The sequence below is a fragment of the Vipera ursinii genome, assembly GCF_947247035.1.
Source record: "Vipera ursinii genome assembly, chromosome: 2".
Classification (NCBI taxonomy): Eukaryota; Metazoa; Chordata; class Lepidosauria; order Squamata; family Viperidae; genus Vipera; species Vipera ursinii.
The window spans coordinates 21,009,073-21,033,856 of NC_139513.1; positions in this window are offsets into that span (position 1 = coordinate 21,009,073).

Genomic DNA, 24,784 nt, shown 5'->3' on the forward strand with positions numbered 1-24,784 from the left:
AGATACCAGTTCAGTCAACAGTCAATTAGGCTCTGCAGTGAAATCTGCTCTTCCTGTACCAAAGCCTCCACATAATTACTAACATTGAATATGATAAGAAGCATAATAAATGCTTCTTTACATGGAGGCAGGTCAGCAAAGTCACCCTGTATCATTTGGAAAGAGCATTTCCTTCTATGCCTTTGGGAGAGATTTATCTTTCCTTTAAGTGGGCTGAACAAATTTCACAATTTTCAAATATCTCCTGTACTTCTGTATGAATTCCTTTCCCAAACCAATTTTGCATGAACCTCTGAGCTTGTGCTTTTGCCTCTTCATGGGCTTGGTTATGGAGCATCTTAACATGTCTTTTACAGCCATTCTTTGAATAATAACAACAACAAACAAGCACCTGCCACATGCAATCCCCCCCAAAATGGAGCACCACTTGGACACAAATTTGCTATCAGTCAATTGCAAAAGGGGGCCTTTATTAGGAACAGCTTCCACTCTGTGACCATATCTGTAATTCCATCAATTCAAACATCCCCATCCCTATCTGAGCTTGTGCTTCTGCCTCTTCATGGGCTTGGCTATGGAGCATCTTATTCTTAAGAGATCTTTTACAGCCATTCTTGGAATAATAATAATAATAATAATAATAATAATAATAATAATAATAATAATAATAATAATAATAATAATAATAATAATAATAATAATAATCAGACAAGTACCTGCCACATAACACCCCAGATTTAACAATTAGAAATAAAACGACTGTGGCAAAAATAATAGGTGCTTGGGTGCAATCCCAAAAAACCTGGAGCACCACTTGGACACAAATTTGCAATCAGTCAAAAGCGTCCTTTATTAGGAACAGCTTCCATTCTATGATGATATATGTAATATAATCAATTCAAACATCCACATCTGCCTATCCCAGAGTCTTGGTAAGGACTCAATAGGTAGACAAAAATGCCAAATCCAGCCTGAAAATCTGGCTGACTGTGCAATGATCAATAACAATAATCCCTCTCAAATTCTGTTTGAGTCTTTATAAATATCTGCTGATTTCATCTCTTCCTAGCTTAGGGCTTCATGCAAAGTTACTGGTTCTGCTACCTGTGTTGAAACAGGAGACCAAATGCTATAATGTTCTTCTATAATGTTTTCTTTTGTTTTGTGGTAACAAGGCATAGCCTGCTTTGTTAACAGTTAAAATCTGTTAACACTCAAAATTTGCATTAGAACTTGATTCCTCTTTTAACTCCTCCCTTAACTTAGTTCTTGTCAGGGTGAAAGAAAAACTCTCCTAATGCTTTGTCATGGGAGTCAGGATTTTTAAGGGTAGCTTTGGAAATGGTTATGCTTGGTTTCAGCAAAAGTTGCATATCATAGGTTGAAAGGCATGATGCAGAGATGGGTAGGAGATGCCCATAGTTCAGAAGAGCTTGTACTTCACGAGCGGTATGCACAGTGACATCATGCTGCAACAGAATGTCCTTTGTATGGTCAGTAATTAAATTGTTACTGACAATACATGTAAGCAAGTTGGAAAAGCCTGTGGAACAGAAATCAAAATTAGGACAGCCTAGAATCCTGAGTTAGCATAATGAGTGAAATTGAACAGTATGTGAATAAAAAGACATACATTGCAATTGTATTTGGGAGGGCTTTACTTTTCCAGTGCTTTCTGAATATCCAGAGACAGATAGTGTAGAAGGCAGAGGTAATGGCATTACCAAGACAAGATCAAATAAAAGTAAAAGTGACTTCTTTAAATAGCATTCCTAATCTGTTCTACATTAGACAAAAAACAAAGACAAATAAAAGACACATGAACACCCAAAAAAAACACCTTATATATTTTAAGGGAAAGTTTTAGGTATATATAGCTAAAGATTTCCTCTGTCAATCTTGACCAACACAAGGACTGGTGCTTATCTTTGATTCACAAACTAAAAACTGGCTTTGTCTGAAGATGTTTTCATGGTCATGTGGCCAGCATGACTATACACGGAAGGTGCACAGGACATTGTTACGTTCCCACTGAAGTGGTTCATATTTATCTACTTGCATTTACATGCTTTCAAATTGCTAGGATGGCAGCACACACACAGAAACACACAGAGACACACAAACACACTATATGTATATGTATATGGAGATGGAGATGGAGATGGAGATGGATTAAAAAAGGAATCCATTTTAATACTTCTCATAAGGACACCTTCACTTCACTATCACATCCGGTGTCTACATGACTTTTTTTTCAAATCATTCAGAGTTGTACATATTTTTATTTTGATTGAAAACAGTCTAAAATAATAATTTGTCTGATTAATTTATTCCAAAGTATGGAGAAAAAAAGTTGCCCCAGTGTTCATGTTGATATTTTATCTATTCTTCATATATACAATGTTATCTGTCTCTCTGTTTCTCTCTCTCTCTCAATCTCTCTCATCTATCTATCTATCTATCTATCTATCTATCTATCTATCTATCTATCTATCTATCTATCTATCTATCATCTGTCTATTATCTTACATTATCCAGCCAGAAGAGATCAATCAAATATATATTTGCAATTAACTATTTTTTAAAGTCAGAATATCATCCCAGAAAATAAAATATAACACCAACCTATATAGCAACAAAAACACACATCATCATTAGCCATAGTCTTTAATTTAATCTAAACCTATGTCAGAACATCTTTGGTAACATCTCTGGCCTGGTTTCAGAAATTCTATTAATGTCATTGATTATGTTTATGATTTACCGTAATTTTAGGACCATGAGACGCACTTTCCCCCCCAAAAAAAGTGTGTGTGGGAAAATGAGGGTGTGTCTTATAGTCTGAAGGTGTGGTAACCCAGAATGCCTTTGACTCAGGAACTGGGCGGGCTGGCTGGAAAAGCTGGAGCGGATCTCCCATTTGGTCTGCGCAGGCAAAGCGGGAACAATTGGAGGAGAAGCTGCAGCTGGAGGCAGAGTGTGTGATTTCTTACAGGATGGGGTCTGGGCGTCTTTCCTTCTAAAGTTAAAGAGCAGCTGCAGTCTATCCAAACTTGAAAGGCAGGTGGGGAACGCAGCAGCCAGAGCAGCTGCTTAGCTCTAAGGACACATTTGACTCAGGAACTGGGCTGGCTGGCTGGAAAACCTGGAGTGGATCTCCCATTTGGTCTGTGCAGGGAAAGCGGGACCAATTGGAGGAGAAGCTGCAAAGGCACTGTCTGTGATTTTTTACAGGCTGGGGTCTGGGCGACGTAGCGCTGGCCAATGGAAGGGAGGGAGGGAAGAGACAAAGAAGAAGGAAAGGAAGGAAGGAAAGAAGGAAGGAAGGAAGAGACAATGGGAGAGAGGGAGTGTGAAGAAAGTGATATAAGTGATTGTGAGCAACAGAGCTTCATAAATTCTGACACTAGTGATGATGAGTTTTTAGGGTTTCCAGAAAACTAGAAAAGAGCTTGAGCCTCTAAGGCTTTCCTCATTTGTTAATGAAAGTGATGATGGTTCTTAACACCACTGTTGAGTTTCGCTGTTAAACATTACCGTATTTTCCTTTATTATAATAACTATTTAGTATACCAGTACTATTTGGTTCAGAATATTTTTTTTCTTGTTTTCCTGCTTTAAAAATAGGGTGTGTCTTATGGTCAGGTGCGTCTTATGGTCCGAAAAATACGGTAACATGAATTCAAATTGTGGCAATTGAAAGATGTGATTATTTCAAATAGTTTGAGTTGTTTTAGCAACTTTACTACTTAATTATTATAATACAAAAGTCACATGGAATTAAGAAAGATAAGCTATAACACATAAAACATGACTTCAAAGTATGTGATTTTATACTGAATGTAAACTGTACAAAAATAAAGACCAACATCAGGAGACTTAATGATTTTTTATCATCAGATTTTCTTTGGTGTTCATGGCAGGTCTCAGGATAATAATGTAGCATTTGGGGATAAAGATGCAGACTAGTAAACCCAGGCTGGAGGCCAGGATGGAGAAGATCTGCACGGCTACCATGTATTTCCCTTTGGAGCTCAAGTAGGTGGGTACAAAGGAGATCCATACACTACAAAAAACCAACATGCTGAAGGTGATCAGTTTGGCTTCATTGAAGCTCCCTGGCAGCTTTCGAGCCAGAAATGCCACCAAGAAGCAAATGGCAGCCAGAAAACCCATGTAGCCAAGGGCAGTGTAGAACATGGCAACTGAGCCTTCATTGCACTGCAACAAGATATGTTCTGGTTGGGAATGAAAGTCAGAATCTGGGAATGGGGGGGAAATTGCCAGCCATATCATACAGATGCCTACTTGAATACCAGAGCAGGATAAGACAATAGAGTTGGCCAGACTCTTCCCCAGCCATTTCCTCATGCTGCTGCCTGGCTTTGTGGCCAGGAAGGCCACCACCACCATTACAGTCTTGGCCAGCACAGAAGATATAGCAACTGAGAAAACAATACTGAAAATGGTTTGTCGAAGAAAACAAGTCATTTTTGTGGGGCGACCAATGAATAGAAGAGAGGTCAAGAAAGAAAGCAGGAGTGAAACCAGGAGGATGTAGGTGAGTTCACAGTTGTTGGCTTTGACTATGGGAGTTTCTCGGTATTTAATGAAGGTTCCCAGAATAAAGGCAGTGGTCAGGGACAAAGCAATGGCAAAGAAAGCCAGGATGAATCCCAACAATTCTTCATAAGATAAGAAGCTTATACTTTTGGGGACACACTGATCTCGCTTCTTATTGGAATGATGCTCATCTGGACACTTGTCACAGTGGGATGCATCTGAAAAAAAATTATTAGCATGAATCTGTTTCTACAGCTGTAGGAGCATGAAAACTACAACAAAAACCAATTGCATAATTTTCAAGCAATAATATAATATTTCTGCCCAAAGATATCCATATGACACAACATTTTTAGAAATAGTGAACATTCTTTTTTTAAAGGCTGAAAATAAATGTGATTATCAGCTCTTAAAGACTTGTCCCCTTGCATGAAACCAAACAAGAAAATTACAACTCAAGAGAAATCAACAACCTTTCATTATTTATTTTAATGTTCACATCATGATAGAAAATTTGGTGATAGTGCCCAATCTTTGAACAGTTTGCGGATGCCTTCAAGAAATTTAATGTTTTTCTGGCTTCTTTATCAAATACCCCCCAAAACCAAGAGAGAATATTGATTGTATCCTTCTTTCTTTCTTTCTTTCTTTCTTTCTTTCTTTCTTTCTTTCTTTCTTTCTTTCTTTCTTTCTTTCTTTCTTTCTTTCTTTCTTTCTTTCTTTTTGGAGCCACCTACTGTACCTTCTTGCACAGAGAATGTTCCTTTCATACACAGAGAACAATCGTAGCAGCAAACTAGTGCTCCTTCTCTCAGAAGCTTGGCATAACCTGGGGAGCAACTTTCTGTACATCTTGAATAAGGCACCGTCTAAACATAAACAGAAAGTTAGTCAGGGCAATTATATGAATTAGAAGGGTTTACTGAAATCAACTGGTTTCCAGAATCTCAGAACCACACTGAGGAAAATTAAGGACTGGTGGCATGGGCTTTAATTAATCTGCTTGCAAGTGGCAAATGAAAGGTGATTCCCTTTCTCTATCAAGCTCTATTGCGGATCACAAAACAGACTCATTGCCTTATTCTTCTTTCCAAAGGAAAGTAGTTCCATTGCAAAAGGTTTTTCTCCTTAGGGCATTGATGAGAATGTTATAATTTATTTTTTTCCATCTTTGCTTTCTCAGGAAACCTCCAAAATTTAACTTTCTGTTCAGTCATTATTTTTCTCTCTTACAATTGACCATTGTATACTTTTATGTAAATGACTTTTTTAGCTGCCTTCATTTCCCACATTACATTCTTAATGACATATTTCTCTTATGCAATTCAGTGGGCTAAGTTCTCCATATTCTGGATTTTCTCCCAAAGGTGCTTTTTCAAAAGGCAACTGGTCTTTGTTTTCCCTTGAAGACATTTTGTTTTTCATCTCAGAAGCTTCTTCAGTTCTGACTGAATGGTGGAGGATGAAAGGATTTATATTCCTTGCAGTCATCTGGTCATTAGCAGTGTTTCTGAGAGTTGTTAAGGCTACTAGGAGGGTCACCTGAATAGTGCAAATGGGTGTGGAACCATGGAACTGCTGAATCTATATCCTGTTTAAAACATAGTCCTTCAGCAATTCCAAATCCTTCCATTCTCCATCATTCAGTCAGAACTAAAGTGGGTTCTTGTATGAGAAGTGAAATGTCTTCAAGGAAAAGCAAACTCCAGGTGTCCTTTGAAAAAGCATCTTTGGCATAACCATGACCTGGATGAGAGAGAATATCCAGGGACATTTTGGATTTTCTCTTACTGAAAATAAGATGATTTGATATACGGTAAATACGGTATACAGTAACAGAGGGATAGAATCAAGATCACGTGAAGTACTAATACCACTTTACAATGCTTTGGTGAGGCCACACCTGGAATACTGCATCCAGTTTTGGTCACCACGATGTAAAAAAGATGTCAAGACTCTAGAAAGAGTACAGAGAAGAGCAACAAAGATGTTCGGGAGACTGGAGGCTAAAACATATAGGGAACGGTTGCTGGAATTGGGTATGTGTAGTTTAATGAAGAGAAGGGTGTGGGGTGACATGATAGCAGTGTTCCAATATCTCAGGGGCTGCCACAAAGAAGAGGGAGCCAAGCTATTCTCCAAAGCACCTGAAAGCAGGACAAGAAGCAATGGATGGAAACTAGTCAAGGAGAGAAGCCACCTAGAACTAAGGAGAAACTTCCTGACAGTTAGAACAACTAACCAGTGGAACAACCTGCCTCCAGAAGTGGTGAATGCTCCAACACTGGAAGTTTTTAAGAAGAGACTGGACAGTCATTTGTCTGAAATGGTATAGGGTTTCCTGCCTTGGCAGGGGGTTGGACTAGATGATCTCCAAGGTCCCTTCCAAATTATTATTATTATTATTATTATTATTATTATTATTATTATTATTATTATTATTATTATTATTATTATTATTATTATTATTATTATTATTATTATTATGGCTTCATATTCCAGTTTAATAATGTAGATTGCAAATCCCATAATATAATTGATGGTACAATACTTTCCAATGTGTGATAGATTACTGAAAAATCTCTAACATAAAATCACATCTTATAAATTAATAAGGCTTATTTGGAAGTAATCACAATTAACTTCAACAAGTATTATTTCTGAGCAGAAAGGGTTATACATATGGAGGTAAATAGAAGAGCAAAAACCAAGCAGCATCAGCTACTTTGTTAAATAATGTTGGCCATTGAATAGCACTCTGATTGATGGAAATCTTGACTTTTGAGGAGGCTTCTCTTTCTACGCTCCCAATTTTTGCCCCTGCATCAGACTTTTCCAAAAATGATGTCCAGTGCATGATATCAAAGTCAACAAGAGGAACTCCATTTTCATCTCTGGAAATATTATGATTTTGGAAGTTTCTCAGGAACCTATGAAGCTGCAGAAAGAGAGAAAAAACATTACAATTTGAGCCTTTATTCAATGTTTTTCTTGCTATTATTCTGGATTGGAAATACTCTGAATAATTCAACCTCGTCAGATCACCACTACAGTCTGAAAGAGATTGATTTAGCATTTCATGGGAAGCTTCTCTCATCATTCCCCAGGGTTTCACAGCTCTTTTTTGATATTTATCTCACATTGTTGAAAATCTGGCATAGACTATACCACCAACAGATGGTTTGTAACTGGCTGACAAATTGTACTCAATGTGTAGTCCTCTAGGGAACTACATCTATATGGAGGGAATAAGCTGTGGGGTACCCAAAGTTCCATTTTAGCCCCAGCACTCTTCAATATCTTCATAAAAGATCTAGATGAGGGAACTGAAAGTGAATTCATCAGATTTGCAGATGATACTAAACTGGCAGGAATAACCATCTCCCCAGAAGGTTTTGCACTTAGGGAAGAAAAACTAACTGTATAGATATAGACTAGGTGAAACGTGGCTTAATGTCAGTCACTGTGAGAGTGATCTTGGATTCCTAGTGGACAATCACTCAAATATGAGGCAACAGTGTGTGGTAGTAGCCAAAAAGCCAATGCAATTCTAAGCTGCATAATGGAGGGATAGAATCAAGATCATGTGAAGTGCTCGTATTGCTTTACAAAGCATTAGAAAGAACACACTTGGAATACTGCATCCAGTTTTGGAAATCATAATTTTAAAAAGATGTTGAAACTCTGGAAAGAGTGCAGAAAAGAGCAGCAAAAATGATTAGGGGGCTGGAGGCTAAAACATAAAAAGAACAGTTGCAGGAATTTGGTATGTCTAGTCCACAGGTTGGCAACCCGTGGGTCTGAAGCCGCATATGGCTCTTTCAGTCTTCTCCTGCGGCTCCCAGTCATTCTATACCATTTGCAGAGAGAGTGACAGAGACACTTATGCTTTCCCCCTCCCTCCCTCCCTCTCCCTTCCTCTCTCTCTCTCTCTCTCTCTGTGTGTGTAAAAAAAAGAGAGTGGCCTCATGATGTTCTCCGACAACCTGACAAAATAATTGGGTGGGGCTCCTCCTTTTGCTGCATCTCCGCAGGAAGCAGGAAGCAGCAGAAAGCAGCATCTCTCTCTCTCTCTCTCTCTCTCTCTCTCTCTCTCTCTCTCTCTCTCTCTCTCTCTCTCTCTCTCACACACACACACACACACACACATACACACACACACACACACAGAGAGAGAGAGAGAGAGATACATATATACAGAGAGAGAGGGGGGGAGAGAGAGAGAAAAAGTGGGGGAATAGGACTGGCAGACCAAGGGCAGTGTCGGGCCTGGCAGGCCTGACACCCGGCAAGGCCGCAGAACTACTCACCGGGCCCCGTAACCAGCTGTTGCCATGCGCATCCAGCCCTCACGTTTCCACAGCTTTCCGGCGGCCTGGGGTTGAGCACCGGAATGTCCCAGCAGCCATCGGGGCCTTCCGGCAGGCCGGGGAAGGGCTGTGGACGCCCGCGGCCTATTGGCGGCCAGGAGAGGTGCGTGGCTGCCAGGACTTCCAAGCAGCCTTCGGCCCGGATGGCTTCCGGCGTCCCGGGGAACAGCGCACCTGCGCAGCATTCCCCTGGAAACCCTCCCCAGCAGACTGTCTGCTCCGAGGCTTTGCCTGCCTGTTTGCTTGCCGAGGAGCTGCAAGACAAGCAACGTCAGAAGACGGCCCGAGCTTTGCGGATCGCGGCAGTTTGAGGACCTGTGGGGGGTGAAGGGGGGGTGTGTGGGCTCGAGGGCGTGAGGGGGGTTGTCTGGGCTGGGGGGTGGCTTACCGGCTACAGTGGTGGTGGGATGGGGATGGGGAGGGCACGTACCTGGAGGGCGGGATCCAAAGGGCGGAGGCCAGGGGTGGTGGTGTTTAAGTAGGGCTGAAGGTTGTTTAGGCTGTTAAGGGCGTGGTGATGGATGTCGGCCTCGGCGGCTATTTAGCAGTGTTGGTTGTGCTGTGCAACCAACGCTGACTTCATTTGTCTTCGGGTGAATGTTTATGAAGCGGAATAAACGTCGCGCAGGAGAACCAGCTCTCGTTCCGGACGCATTCTTTTGCCTCGTCGGACGGGGGGCTGATAGGCAGGAGAAAGCCAGCCCAATAAGAATGTGTGTCAGCTTATCGGAGAACAGCATGAAGCCAGCTTGCCAGAAGATTGGAGATAGCAGAAGATTGGAGAGAGGGAGAGAGAGGGAGGGGAGAGAGAGAGAGGGAGAGAGAGAAAAAGAGGGAGAGGGAGGAAGAGAGAGAGAACTCATGCACAGCAGCCTATATTTTTAATTAAACTCTTCAATCAAGTGTTTTCTTTTCTCTGCAAAACGGGTCCAAGTGGCTCTTTGAGTTTTTAAGGTTGCCGACCCCTGGTCTAGTCTAAGGGAAATAAGGACTAGGGGAAACATGATAGCACTATTCCAATATTTGAGGGGCTCCTACAAAGATGAGGGGGTCAAACTATTTTCCAAAGCACCAATACGCAAGACAAGAAACAATGGTGGAAATTTACCAAGGACAGATACAACCTAGAACTAAGGAGAAATTTCCTAATGGTGAGAGCAATCAACCAATGGAATAGCTTTCCTTCAGAATTAGTGGGTGCTCTATCACTGGAGGCTTCAGAGACTGGACAACCATGTTTCTGAAATGGTATACGGTCTCCTGCTTGAGTAGGGGGTTGGACTAGAAAACCTCTGAGATCCCTTCTAACTCTATTATTCTATTATTCTATGTTTTATTTTCTCTGTTTTTTTGTTTCACCATCACTGCCCCACCTGAGGTAACACCATTTAGAGATATGGGAAAACTTGTAATGGGAGAAGATGGAGAATATAATTTTACCGTCAGTCCTGATCAAGATGAAGTTAGCAGAGCTTAACTTTGGGCTAGGAATGCAATAACAATTGCATACTGATGTTATCTCTTTCAAAGACTAGCTATGGAAGCATATGCATTAGTTCAGGAGATGTGTGGATGAACTTTTTGTGGCCCTCAGAAGATGCTTTGAAAAGACATTGATTTATATCTTTGTTGCTACTTTAGAAATGTTTACCCAGCAAAGTCCAATTACAATCCAGAATGAACCATCAAGCCTAACTCCTAAGCTTGGAAACTAGATCACTTTGTGATCACAAGAAAGGGTTGAGGATTGCTGGAATATTCTGATATTTATTTAATTTAGAAAATCACATTGTCACCATAGAGCTATTTCTGTCACAATGACATCCCAAACTGTTTAACTTTGGAAGATTTTTCTCCATCATCTCCTTCTCAAACTCACTCTCAAATACTACAAACTGGGCAATTGTTCTTTGGAATATTCCATCCCTCTCTACATCTAATTTAATACTGAGGAATTGGAAGGGGAAAATCAGTAGAACCTCAAAGAAGACTTACCTGCCATGGCTGCACAATCTGGGATGATTCATGGTATCCAACTTGCATTCTCCTCTTAATCTGATGGGAGGAAGAGGCAGCACTGAGGACCCATGCCACAGTTTGAATTACTTTGGAAATACTGGAGGAATCCTGAGAGAGGATTCTTGTAATCACATCATGGGGTGGGAATTCCAAGTTCTCTTTTTCTTTGCATTTTTTCCAAACTTTCTTAGAAAACAAAGGACTTGAATTGGAACATTGGAATGCTTCCTTTCCATACAGTGTGACCGTAGATGTATAAGATGTAAAGTCATAATACTGAGTCCTTCCCTTTTTCTGGATGAGGAAGGAAAACAAAGCATGTTTATTGTGGAGATCAACCCAGAGGTCAAAAATACCTACACTTAAAGCTGTCAAAGTTGTTGCAATCCACACTCTTCCCACAATGAATTTCTTACTCTTGTCAAGCACTTGTATTACTGATGCTAGTATCCCTGAGGCCTTAGAATCCAGTTGGCATACTATAATTTTTATTTCACTCTTCATAAGAGAAAGGAACATTTCACATTTTTCTTGCATGACGGTTTCTCCAGCACTTGTCTTCATATTTGCTTCTGGGATGGTTCCTGAGAGGACAATGCAAATCCCATTTTTTAGAGCAAGAGCTTCCAAGCTTCTTTTGAATTTTTCTCCTCTGTCATTGTCCAGAGAAAGGAGGCCGATCCACGTCCATTGGAAATGCAGGAGCAGCTTGACAATTGCAGAGTAGGGAGGTTTTTGGTCTGGGGTCATCCGATATGAAAAAGGAAAATGTTGATTTTGCTCAGCAATCTGGTTGATGGCACCATAGTTGATCTAAGATAAAACAGAAGGTATTGGTAATTGTGTCAGTTTTAATGATAAAAGTCCCATGGTAAATCTAAGGGCCTTTCCCTACTGCTGAGAGAAGTTTCAAACAATAACTGCATAAATTTTACTGGCTCCCTTGATGTTCTGTCCTGTTGTCTTTCATGCTTGCTTTAAAACTAGGGAGCTCTAAATTATCTGTGGGTGGTCCTGATGGACACCTCTGGTCAACCCTTACCCATGCAGTTTTGCCTGGGTGATGGAGTGGATGCAGTGGGACACTTTTACTGTCAACAACTTAGGCTCACATGAGCCCTACATACTCTGTTTTTATCCACATTCTAACTCTGTGGGTCATCCACCCACTCATGGAATATCTTTTTAAACTGACAAGCATGTTAAATTCTTGTAGATTATTGCTGCTTATTTAATTGCTTCATATGTTGGACTTGAAATATTGTTTGTTATATTCCCCCCTAGCAACCTCACTTAAAAAAAACCCGAAGACAAATGGCATTGTGCCACTTGTGCCAAGCTCCAGTTCAAAATAGGAAAGAATATTATGATATACTTTCTTTTGTCTTGTACACAGCAGAAAGTATGTAAAAGCTGCTTTCTGGAGGTGCCTACAAGCTGTCTTGATCCATTCGTTTTTCTTTCATATCTTTCTTTTCCAATTTTTATTTCAGTCTCAAGATTATTTTTTTATTTTTTATTTATTTTAATTCCATTTATATCCCGCCCTTCTCCGAAGACTCAGGGTGGCTTACAAGCTTAGAAAAATGAGGAATTCCTCACTGAAGAGTTGGAAGAAGAACAGAATGAATGGAAGCTAAACTTATTAGGACAACTGTGGGAAACTGGAATAATAGGGAGGTGATCAAAGAAATATAATGGGGCTAGTTCTTCCAAAAAAAAATTGTGATTAAATGGTGTTTCTTAACTCAGATAATACACACAATAATAGAGGGAGAACTCTTTGATGAGTTAAAAGTATTGACATGGATCGTTAGATGGCAAAAGAAAAAAAGCCAGAGTAAGGCTGAAAGAAACTAGGGTTTTATTTACTGGGGGGAATTTTTTTACCATTGATTAGAAGGTTGAAGATGGTCGAATATAGGGTTGTTTTTTTTAGAAAATAAAGTAATATTATAACTGAATAGGTTAGATGTGTAATAAGATTAATAGATTTTTTGTTTAATATGTTGATTTTTTAAAAAAAATAGAATAAATTATATGCAAATAGATAAGATGTATATTTAGAATATTAGATTTTGTTATAAAAAGGGGAAAATTTAGAAGGTGAGATAAGAGAAACTCTAGTTATGTAAAGCTTAGAAACTATAAAATATCAAATGTTAAGTTGAATATTGAGGGGAAATTAAAGCCTGGGCAAAAAGCTACAACAGGACATTGATGTATGTAAAATTGAATGTAAACACAATTAAGATATGTATAACTTCAAAATTATTGATAAATGTACTAAAGATGGTTTTACTTAGTTGAGAACAAGAAGAATTATATTAATTCAATATGAGACAGTACATATTAAGGGATAAAGAGAGGAAATATCTGATGTTGTAAATTGAGATTTGTGCTAAAGATTCATGTATGTTATGGAATCATTGATTACCCAGTCATCGCGTTGCTTTTTAAATGTTTAATTGTAAAATTAAAAAAAATCAATAAAATATTATATAAAAAAAAGAGTTGGAACACCCTGTGTCCTGGAGCTCCATCGCTGGATTGTTGTTGTTAGCTGCGAAGTCGTGTCCGACCCATCGCGACCCTATGGACAACATTCCTCCAGGCCTTCCTGTCCTCTACCATCTTCTGGAGTCCATTTAAGCTCACGCCTACTGCTTCAGTGACTCCATCCAGCCACCTCATTCTCTGTCGTCCCCTTCTTCTCTTGCCCTCGATCTTTCCCAGCATTAGGCTCTTCTCCAGTGAGTCCTTCCTTCTCATTAGGTGGCCAAAGTACTTGAGTTTTAGCTTCAGGATCTGGCCTTCTAAAGAGCAGTCAGGATTGATCTCCTCTAGGACTGACCGGTTTGATCGCCTTGCGGTCCAAGGGACTCGCAGGAGTCTTCTCCAGCACCACAGTTCAAAGGCCTCAATTCTTTGGCGCTCAGCCTTTCTTATGGTCCAACTTTCACTGCCATACGTTGCAACTGGGAAGACCATAGCCTTGACTATACGCACTTTTGTTGACAGGGTGATGTCTCTGCTTTTTAGTGTGCTGTCTAGATTTGCCATGGCTTTCCTCCCCAGGAGCAAGCGTCTTTTAATTTCTTGGCTACAGTCCCCATCTGCAGTGATCTTGGAGCCCAGGAAAATAAAATCTGTCACTACCTCCATTTCTTCCCCATCTATTTGCCAGGAATTGAGAGGGCCAGATGCCATGATCTTGGTTTTCTTAATGTTAAGTTTCAACCCAAGTTTTGCACTCTCCTTCTTCACCTGTAACAAGAGGCTCTTTAGTTCTTCTTCACTTTCTGCCATTAGAGTGGTATCATCTGCATATCTTAGGTTGTTGATATTTCTTCCGGCAATCTTAATTCCAACTTTTGATTCATCTAGCCCTGCCTTTCTCATGATATCGCTGGATATTTTTGAGGAAATATTGGACAGAAATTTATCTGTAGCTGTTCTGTACCAGCCTGCTACCGGTCCTGCAGAAAAAGCAGGGACAACCCCTTTTACAAGAAGGCAAGAGGCTGGAATTACGCCTGTCAAATTTATTGATACAAAAACAAATAGAACAAGACATGAACCAAGAAACAGGAGCTTTTCAAGTGGTTGCCTTCAGCAAACCAACCCTCCCACGCATTCCCCCTTTTATACAGTTCAGGGCATGGCTTCTCTCTGCCTCCTTCCGAGGAGCCCCATTGCCTTCCTCTGTTTACTCCTGATTGACTGCCTCCTGCGTCGGGCGTCCTTGAACAGGGCCAGCTGTGGGTCATCTTCATCCACACTGTCAGGCTCACACAGCTGGGTCTGCGTCGTGACCAGGTGAGAGAGGCCTGGCTGAGGGCTCTCATCAAGCTGTCCAACCCCCTCAGCAAGCTCTTGAACACCCCCCTCCTCCTCCTCCTCTGAGTCATCCAACCCAACTGCCGAACCCACAGGCTGACCCTGAATCACAACATTAGCAGTCTGAGCATTCTTGTCCTGTGTTGGGAATTGGACTTTTTTATTCTATGATTCTGTGTACAAAACCAGCTCTTTTAGATTGGTCACTCTTCAGCTCTTCTAATATTTATTCTCTGATGATCAATTTATTTGGAAAAATATATACAAGTGTTGCCTTCTAGGCAAGCACTTGTATATATTTGTATATCTGAAGAATTTACAACATGGAATTAATTTCATTTGGCTTTATACCTGTGGGATTTTGTAGATGCTCAAGACATTAGAAATATGATCAAAGAGTTCAGAATCTTCAAGGACTGCCAGCAGGTTCTTTTGTCTTCCACATCTGTAGTTTGGGATGTTCTCCTGCCCTGGGGACAGCACGTCCATCATGGCCTCATATGTCAGTCTTGCACTGAAAAAGTTCTGATAGATGTTGTAGCCCAGGGTGATGTTGGGTAAGAGCCTTGAATTATGGTTGATTTCATGAACAGCCAACAAGAAGGGCATAAGGTGGTAGAAGGTGTTCTCACTGCAACATAAAAAATTTCCAATGTTCATCTTCCATTTGGATTTTCTTAAAAGCATGTCCTATTTACTGTAGCTTTATAGCTATATAGCGCAATGCCAAAAGGATAATCAGACACTCATCATTTATTTAAATTATTCAATTTATTTGGGCTTTGCAGGTAATAGATATCATTGAAATATCTATTAGAAGAACAGTCCCATTGACACCACTAGGAACTTCTTTCCAAAGGAAGTATCAGGGAGATATAGTAAGGTTCTTATATATCAGTTAACAACAATCCATAAAATGTAATTAAAATCATGCCCTTACCCCCAGGTACAAGACTAGGTATGATTACAGGACACAACCCCCATCCTAGCACAATGCTTGGGGGGAAGATCTGTGTCTTCCCAGTCCTCCAGAATGCTAATAAGGGATGCTACCAAGTAGACATCTACAGTATATGTTATGATCATATTATAGGATTTATTCCTATTATACCTCCCTGGAAATGACTAACAGCTGGATTCAAGTGCTAGATTAGCAAGTGGTAATACCTATCTGAAGATGGATATCTCTCCATAAGCCTTCTTTAGATCTAGAGATTTGCTGAAGAATACTCATGACTTTAGAATTTATTTCCCTATATTCTACAGTTAAGTAGAATTAATGTGATCCTCTGTGACAAAACATTAACTTATAAAATCTCTCCCCTCCTTGAATTTGCTTTTTAAAAGGTATGCCTTTTATTTAAACCAAACAGACAATGGTAAACACAAAAGTAGCAAAAGTGTTAAAGGATGGAAAGAAAGAGTGGAGAGTGTGGTAGGAATTATAGAGTAAATGTAAGGAAAGGAAAGAAATGGTAGGGAGAAAGTATAAGCGATCTCCCTCTGCTCTAAGGTATTGAGTAACTTTATTGGGAGATACTGCTTAACAATTGTTAATAAATAAATCAAATAAATATGAATAAATTGGTGAGTCTCCACAGTACCAAGGTAATCATTTGAAAGCAGGCAGAACCCCATCCAGTTAAGAGTCATCCTGGGACAGTGTTGGCAATGGCTAGTTTTGTCAGGTGTTGAGGTTGACACTAGTGGAAGAACTTAAAAGGAACTTTGCAAACTCAGGTTTTACAAATTCATCATTTTCCTCAGGAGCCTTTCCTCTAAAGCAAATTTGGAGAAGCAACAATGACTTGCCTTTATTAAGGTGAGGAATAGGAGAAAGGAAATCATTGCTAGAAAGGATATAGGAGCATGTAAAATCAATCACCAGAATCCTGGACATGATGGCAATTACCTTTTCAGTTGGTGGGTTGGAGGCTTGGAGAATGAAAATTGGTACAGTTGAGATACGATTCCAGACATTATTCCAGTAATTAAGTAGTCTCCTGGCTTGTGGTAATGGAACCATTCCTTTTCTTCTATTATCACCTTAAGTGGACATTTCATCAGCATACAGGCACAGGGAATTTGAGACAGAAGATGAAGCAGAAAGAGCTTTTTATGCAGCAACAACATTTCAGATATACTGCAGAAGATCCTTCCTATACTTCTTTATTCAGCAGAGAGTTAAATCTCAGAGTTCACACAAGACCATAAGTACAGTGAAGAAGTTCCAGTTTTGCCCCAGATTTGGTAGAGTTATCTGCATTTTCAGACTGTTATACTATTTGGTCAATTTTACTACAACCTCTGCTCTCATCATAGAAGGAGGCTGTTACAAATCAGATTTTCAGATGCTGTATATCCCATTTGTTGTCAAATTGATTGGTAACTAATTGGTGTGGTGGAAATCCCATAAATCTTGTTCAAAGGAGAATAAATAATCATGAGTTTAATAATTAGAAGGGGAATTGGGAAGGAGCATTGCCACAAAAGTGTGCAGTTGGAGAAAATAATTTTGTTTGGCCCAGGAGAATAATCCTAATCTGAGAGTCAAGAAAGCAACAATTCAGGGAAGTTTGATTGTTTTTTAGTGTATAAACTTATTCTTGGGATTCTAAAGTTTAAAATGTGGAAAAAAAGTTAAATGCTCTTGAACTAGTCAGCAGGCCATTATAATTCCTTCTTATTCTGTCTGGTGCGCGTGAAATCATCTTCCTCAATGAAAGTCAGATACTCCAGAATGGTTAAACCCATGTCAGGATGTATAGAACAACCTATTGGAGGCCCCTGTTAAATGTCTTGTATCTTTCAAAATGTGGAAGACTATCAGTCTTCATGATGACAGATAAGATCTAGTCAACATTCCCTGGTGCATTAATCTGAAAAATGGCCTATTACTGACTTGTTCATAATTCAATGATATTTGAAGTCATACGTTATTTAGTAGGGGACCAAGAGATGGTTCTGTAGGAGTGCAATACTAACAAAGGCTGAAGGTGAAGTGGTAAATAAAATCTGAGAAGCTGAAACCATGGTCAATGCTATACGATGGGCAGATTTGAGTCCTCCTGCTAAATATGTACTCTGAGACCTTTATCCATTGCATCCTCCAAAATCCATTTGATGGAGTATAAGTAAATGATTTACATATATTTCCTGGACAATCAGTTGCTTCAAGGATGAATGTTAATCTGAAGCCAGAATGGGAGAACTCACCGTAGCCAACTGATTGTGGCAAACTGGCTATGGCCAACTCAACATGGGACAATTTAACATTTTAATATAATTATTTAAAATAAATAAAAAATATTTTATTTGTGGTCATTCCTGTTTCATTCTATCCCTCCTTTTTATCATTTTTTAATGATTCTATTCCATCATTTCTTTGATATTGGTGTAATCCTTGTCCTGCAGCCAGTTGGCCATGGTGAGTTGTTCTGCAGCGAATTGTCACAGATCCATCTGAAGCTCTAATTCCAAATGTGTAGATTCCAAAGTATGGACTTTTCTATACTGGCACTCCAAACCTCTTACCTGATTTCCTTCCAAATTCATGGGAGGAGAAATATGTCATTTTTCACACACCTTGACTTTACCCTTGAAGCATATGGGAGGAACACGCAATCCATCTTTTCATCTAGGTGTCTGTCACTTCTGATTGGAGAAGATATAATATCATGGGATCTCAACAGAAACCAACTTGCTGGGTTTGATTTACTTTTTTATTAATTGGAAGTGGGGAAAGATCCACTTCAAGTAATATTTTCCCCATTGTTCCCGTTACATTTTTTTTGAGGTCTCCTTAGAAGGTGGGTGGATTGGGATAAATAATATTTCTGTCACCCCTCATTTCTGTGGGAAATCAGGTGATTTGTGGGACTTGAAGACAGAAAGTAGTAGTAGTAGAGAATTGCCAAAGGAGACCTATCTTTTATTCAGAGCCTGGGTTACAATATTTCACCTCTGGCTTACTTTAAATACAAGGACAACTAAAACACTGTAGAATAATAATATCATAAAGGCAGAATGGCGCAGCACTGAATTCTCCACATCAGATCAATAACACATTTATATACCTTATGGCATTTAAATATGAAACATGTTTTCCCTAGAAATATTTTCCCTTAGTCCAGACATGTCAAGCTCGCAATGTCATATGACATTGCATGACATATCAGACCTTTTTCTCCATTGCCGGCAATGGGGTGGGTGTGATTTCCTGGTGACGCATCCAGTCTGCGGGCCAGCAGTTTGATACCCCTGCCTTAGTCTGTCAAACAAACTTCATGGAATCTAATTAAAGTAGATTAACTACCTATTGACTAGCAAACAGAGAGAAAATGTTAGTGTAGTGAAAGAACATATTAATTCAGTGATGTGATTTGTGCCCAAATCCAAATGACTTCCAACAGTTCTCCCACATTCTGAAACAAGGATCACAGTATTACTTATCTTTCTATTTCAAATGTAATTGACCCCCTCCCCCAGTGGTGGCATTCAAATATGTGAACAACCAGTTCTCTGTGTGGATGCCACTTCTAGAAGTCTATTCTGCACCTGGGCAACAAAAAATTAGCTACCAGTTCTGCTGAAATGGTGTGAACTGGCTGAATCCCACCTCTGCCTTCTCCCCCAAAAACTCCAGAGTCCCTGAACCTTTGAAATTTTGATGTCTGTGGACAATTCTTGGAGTTTGAACACTCATGGAATTGGCTGGGGCCAAACCCATTCTGACTAAATATTTGAGCTGGATGGGATGAAATTGGGTTGAGAAAGTGTTCATATAATATTCTACTATCAAGCCATGTATGATTTTAAAGAGGGACGCGGTGGCTCAGTGGGTTAGGACGCTGAGCTTGTCGATCAGGTCAGCAGCTTGGCGGGTCGAATCCCCAGTGCCGCATAGCAGGGTGAGTGCCTGTTACTTGTCCCAGCTTCTGCCAACCTAGCAGTTTGAAAGCACGTAAAAATGCAAGTAGAAAAATAGGGACCACTACGGTGGGAAGGTAACAGCTTTCCGTGCCCCTTTGGCGTCTAGTCATGCCGGCCACATGACCACAGAGACGTCCTTGGAGAAGCGCTGGCTCTTTGGCTTTGAAATGGAGATGAGCACTGGCCCCTAGATTTGGAAACGACTAGCACACATGTGCGGGAGAACCTTTACCTTTTTATGATTTTAAAGGTCAAAACTTTGAACTTCATTTAGAAGCTAGTAAGGACCAAAGTTAATAGGAAATCAGTGCAGAATCCCTTTGACACACCAACAGCTGAGTAACTGCATTCTAGTCCAATTGAAACTATTGAACGGTCTTTGAAGAAACATCCATGTACAACACATTGAAGTATTCCAGGCAAGGGTGAAAAGGGCTTGGGTTACTCTGGCAAGTTCCTCTTATGCCAGATAGAGTTGTAAAAGATGTACCGTACTAGACAGATCTGGGAAAAAGTAGAAGGAAAGAGAAAAACATGACCAGCATCAAGGTGGCTTGTCTCAATTAGTGTCAAAGTGTGTGTCACTGGGATACATGAAGGTCCACGTTATGGACAGATCATCCTGAAGATGGTCCAGCTATGATGTCAGTAGATGTTGATGCCCACATGACAGTTGATAATCAATCCATATGCACTTATTTTCTATATAGCCCAAAAGAGTGCAGTATTCAAGAAAAAAATCATTCAAAACAATATTGATGTTAGGATATATCATTACCTAGAGATAACAATTCTGGAATATCTGAACTTCATTGAAGAAGATAGTTTCATTCACACAAGACACAATAAGAAGAAATTAAAATTTCTCCACTGGCTAGGGAAAAAGTATTTAATTGTTTTACCACATGACAATCTTATAGAATACATTTTTAGGGTAAAAAGCAGTCAAAATTCCCTGAATTATTCCCTTCTTGATTCTTAAACTTGGACTATGCCCATGAGTCATAGAAAATTATTTTATTCAACTGCAGTTTTCTGATGTAACATTCCCAATTCCCCTTCTAATTATTAAAACCATGATCATTTATTCTATTTTGAAACAAGTTTATGGAATTTTCACCACCACCTTTAGTTTTAAACAATGTGATTAAAAATGGGATGTAAACAACTGAAAAATCTGATCTGTAACTATCTCCAGCAGTGCTGAGAGAAGAAGCAGACTTAGGCAAAGACTGAAATTGCTAGTCTGAAATTTCAGGTTTCTCTTCCATAACTGGGGCAAACTGGAAAGTCTTCACTGAAAAGGAGCTATTTTGAGATCACTGAACTTCAACTTTGTGCCAGAGAAAGAACTTTAGGAAACATCTCCGTCAATATCTGTCAAATGCTATTGCTGAAAAGACATTTTTTTCTGTTTCTGTTTCTGTCCCAATTTCCCTGTGTCACAATGCAGATGAAATGTCCATTGAAGGTGACAATAGAAGAATTTAAGAAGTTTAATTACTACAAGCCAGGAGATTACCTGATTACTGCAGTAACATCTAAAATATTTTCTCGACGTTACCCATATATTTTCTCTAAACCTCCAACCCACAGATTGAGAAGGTAATTATGGGCAGGTATAGGATTCTGATAATTTAATTTACCATCTCCAATGATTTCCATTTTCCCAATTCCTCACCATGAGAAAGGCAGGTCATTATTGCTTCTCCCAATTTGCTTAAGGAAGAAAAGAATCCTTAAGTACATGCTCATTTTTGAAAAGCTGAGCATGCAAAGTTCCTATTAAGCAAAGGTCAGTCTCAACACTGGGCAGTTTTGGCAGCACTCTTCTAAGATAATTCTTGCCTGATGGGGTTCTGCCTGTTCTTAAATGATTACTTTGGTACTGTAGAGGGTCAGCAGATATTTGTTTTTATTTATTCTTAGTAAGTCATAGTTATATAGCTGCCTACTGTCTCTTAATGAAGTAACTCAAAACCTTTCAGCAGAAGGAATCCTCTTGAGCTTGCTCCCCACAATCTCCTCTCCTTCCCTGCATTGCACTCTATCCTTCCTTCCACACTTTCCAACATTACTTTCCAAACAATGCCTTTGACCTATTTTGGAAGGTTTTGTGACTTCTATTTTATTTTTGCTTTTAAAAATAAGGAATACCTTTCAAAAACCTCTATCCAAAAAAGATAAAGACCTCTCATGATAAGCTAATATTTTAGCTATAGAGAATTGCATGAAAGATTTTTGAATAGAGTGCATAAACTCTAAAGCCATCAATATTCTGAAGCAAAACAATCTCTAACAAAGGCCTTTTGAGATGAGGACTATCTCCAGATAGGTGATATCATTTTTCTCAAGAGTGAATCCAGCACTTGAATCCAGCTATTAATCACCTCCTCACTATAAGAAGTAATATAATATTATGACAACATTTGGTTTAGCATTCTTTTTTAACATTTTGAAGGGCTGTGAAAACCTGGCTCTTTCTCCCAAACATTGGGTTAGAAAGGGGAGGGGGGGTTTGTGATGTGGGAATGCCTTATCTGGATTCTGTGGTGAAAAATATGTTTTGAACAATGTTTTTGGATGGTTGTGTGCAACCTACAGTCATTGTATAGATAGCCAATTATTTTGCAGTAAGTCGACAATGTTCTGCCATACTCTGCTCTTCCTCTTGGCTGTCCGTGAGATCAACCAGAGCCCAAGCATGTTACCCAACATCACTCTGGGGTACAACATCTATGATAACTTCTTCAATGCAAGAATAACATATGAGGCCATGATGGACTTGCTGTCTACAGGGCAGGAGAATGTCCCAAACTATATATGTGGAAGACTGGCAGTTCTTGAAGAGATGGATTCTGAACTCTTTGATCATATTTCTACATTTTGTGGCTTAAAAACAATACCTTCAGTTTATGCCTTCTCTATTTACACCACTGAAAAGCTTTCTTCAAAGAAACAAAACAACATATAAATGAACCTGGCTCCAATGGTAGAATATTTATTAAAGTTGGGTAAAGATGGAGAAACATTAAGATACACAAATGCTTGGAGAAACTGAATAGTAGAATGTCTTGTTGCAGCAATGAGTGCTTGTTGATAAATATGCAATTGCTGTATATAACAGTGTGTTTCTGCCCACTTTGAGAAATGAAAGCATACAAATATGTCACATAATATTAAAATGAGTTGGAGGTAGTAGCCACTAAGTATTTTGAAAATATGTATGACAAATTAAGAAGAATGAAAGCCAAGAAGGTATGAGTGGAGAAGTTTACACTAGTTAATGACCAGCACTAAAGAGGTTCAGTTAATGCAAAAATGGGCATGATAAAGGATCAAAATGGCAGGGACATAACAGAGGCAGAAGAGATTAAGAAGAGGTGGAAAAATTACACAGAAGAACTATACAAGAATGAGCTTAACGTCCCTGATAATCACAATGAGTTGGTCACTGACCTCGAGCCAGACATCCTAGAATGTGAAGTGAAGTGGGCCTTAGAAAAGCTGAGCAACAACAAAGCTAGTGGAGATGACAGTATTCCAGCTGAGCTATTCAAAATCTTAAAAGACGATGCAGTAAAAGTGCTACACTCAATTTGCCAGCAAATTTGGAAAACTCAACAGTGGCCACAGGATTGGAAAAGATCAGTTTACATTGCAATTCCAAAGAAAGGCAGTGCCAAAGAATGTTCAAACTATTGCACCATTGCACTCATTTCACATGCTAGTAAAGTTATGCTTAAAATTCTACAAGCTAGACTCCAGCAGTATGTGGATCGAGAACTACCAGAAGTACAGGCAGGATTTGGAAGAGGCAAAGGAACTAGAGATCAAATTGCTAACATACGCTGGATCATGGAGAAAGCTAGAGAGTTCCAGAAAAACATCTACTTCTGCTTCATTGACTATGCTAAAGCCTTTGATTGTGTGGATCATAACAAACTGTGGCAAGTCCTTAAAGAGATGGGCGTACCAGACCATCTTATTTGTCTCTTGATAAATCTATATGCGGACCAAGAAGCAATAGTGAGAACTGGACACGGAACCACTGATTGGTTCAAAATTGGGAAAGGAGTCCGGCAAGGCTGTATACTGTCGCCTTGCCTATTTAACTTATATGCAGAGCACATCATGAGAAAGGCAGGGCTAGATGAATCAAAAGTTGGAATTAAGATTGCCAGAAGAAACATCAACAACCTAAGATATGCAGATGATACCACTCTAATGGCAGAAAGTGAAGAGGAACTAAAGAGCCTCTTGTTGCGAGTGAAGAAGGAGAGTGCAAAACTTGGGTTGAAACTAAACATTAAGAAAACCAAGATCATGGCATCTGTCCCTCTCAATTCTTGGCAAATAGATGGGGAAGAAATGGAGGTAGTGACAGATTTTATTTTCCTGGGCTCCAAGATCACTGCAGATGGGGACTGTAGCCAAGAAATTAAAAGACGCTTGTTCCTCGGGAGGAAAGCAATGGCAAATCTAGACAGCACACTAAAAAGCAGAGACATCACCCTGTCAACAAAAGTGCGTATCGTCAAGGCTATGGTCTTCCCAGTTGAAATGTATGGCAGTGAAAGTTGGACCATAAGAAAGGCTGAGCACCAAAGAATTGAAGTCTTTAAACTATGGTGCTGGAGAAGACTCCTGCGAGTCCCTTGGACTGCAAGGCGATCAAACCAGTCAGTCCTAGAGGAGATCAACCCTGACTGCTCTTTAGAAGGCCAGATCCTGAAGCTAAAACTCAAATACTTTGGCCACCTAATGAGAAGGAAGGACTCACTGGAGAAGAGCCTAATGCTGGGAAAGATTGAGGGCAATAGAAGAAGGGGACGACAGAGAATGAGGTGGCTGGATGGAGTCACTGAAGCAGTAGGCGTGAGCTTAAATGGACTCCAGAAGATGGTAGAGGACAGGAAGGCCTGGAGGAACGTTGTCCATAGGGTCGCGATGGGTCGGACATGACTTCGCAACTAACAACAACAAAGAGGTTCAGAGTCCTAGAATGAAAAACATAAAAGGGTCTGTAGATATCTTCCAGCCCAACGCCCTGCCCAGAG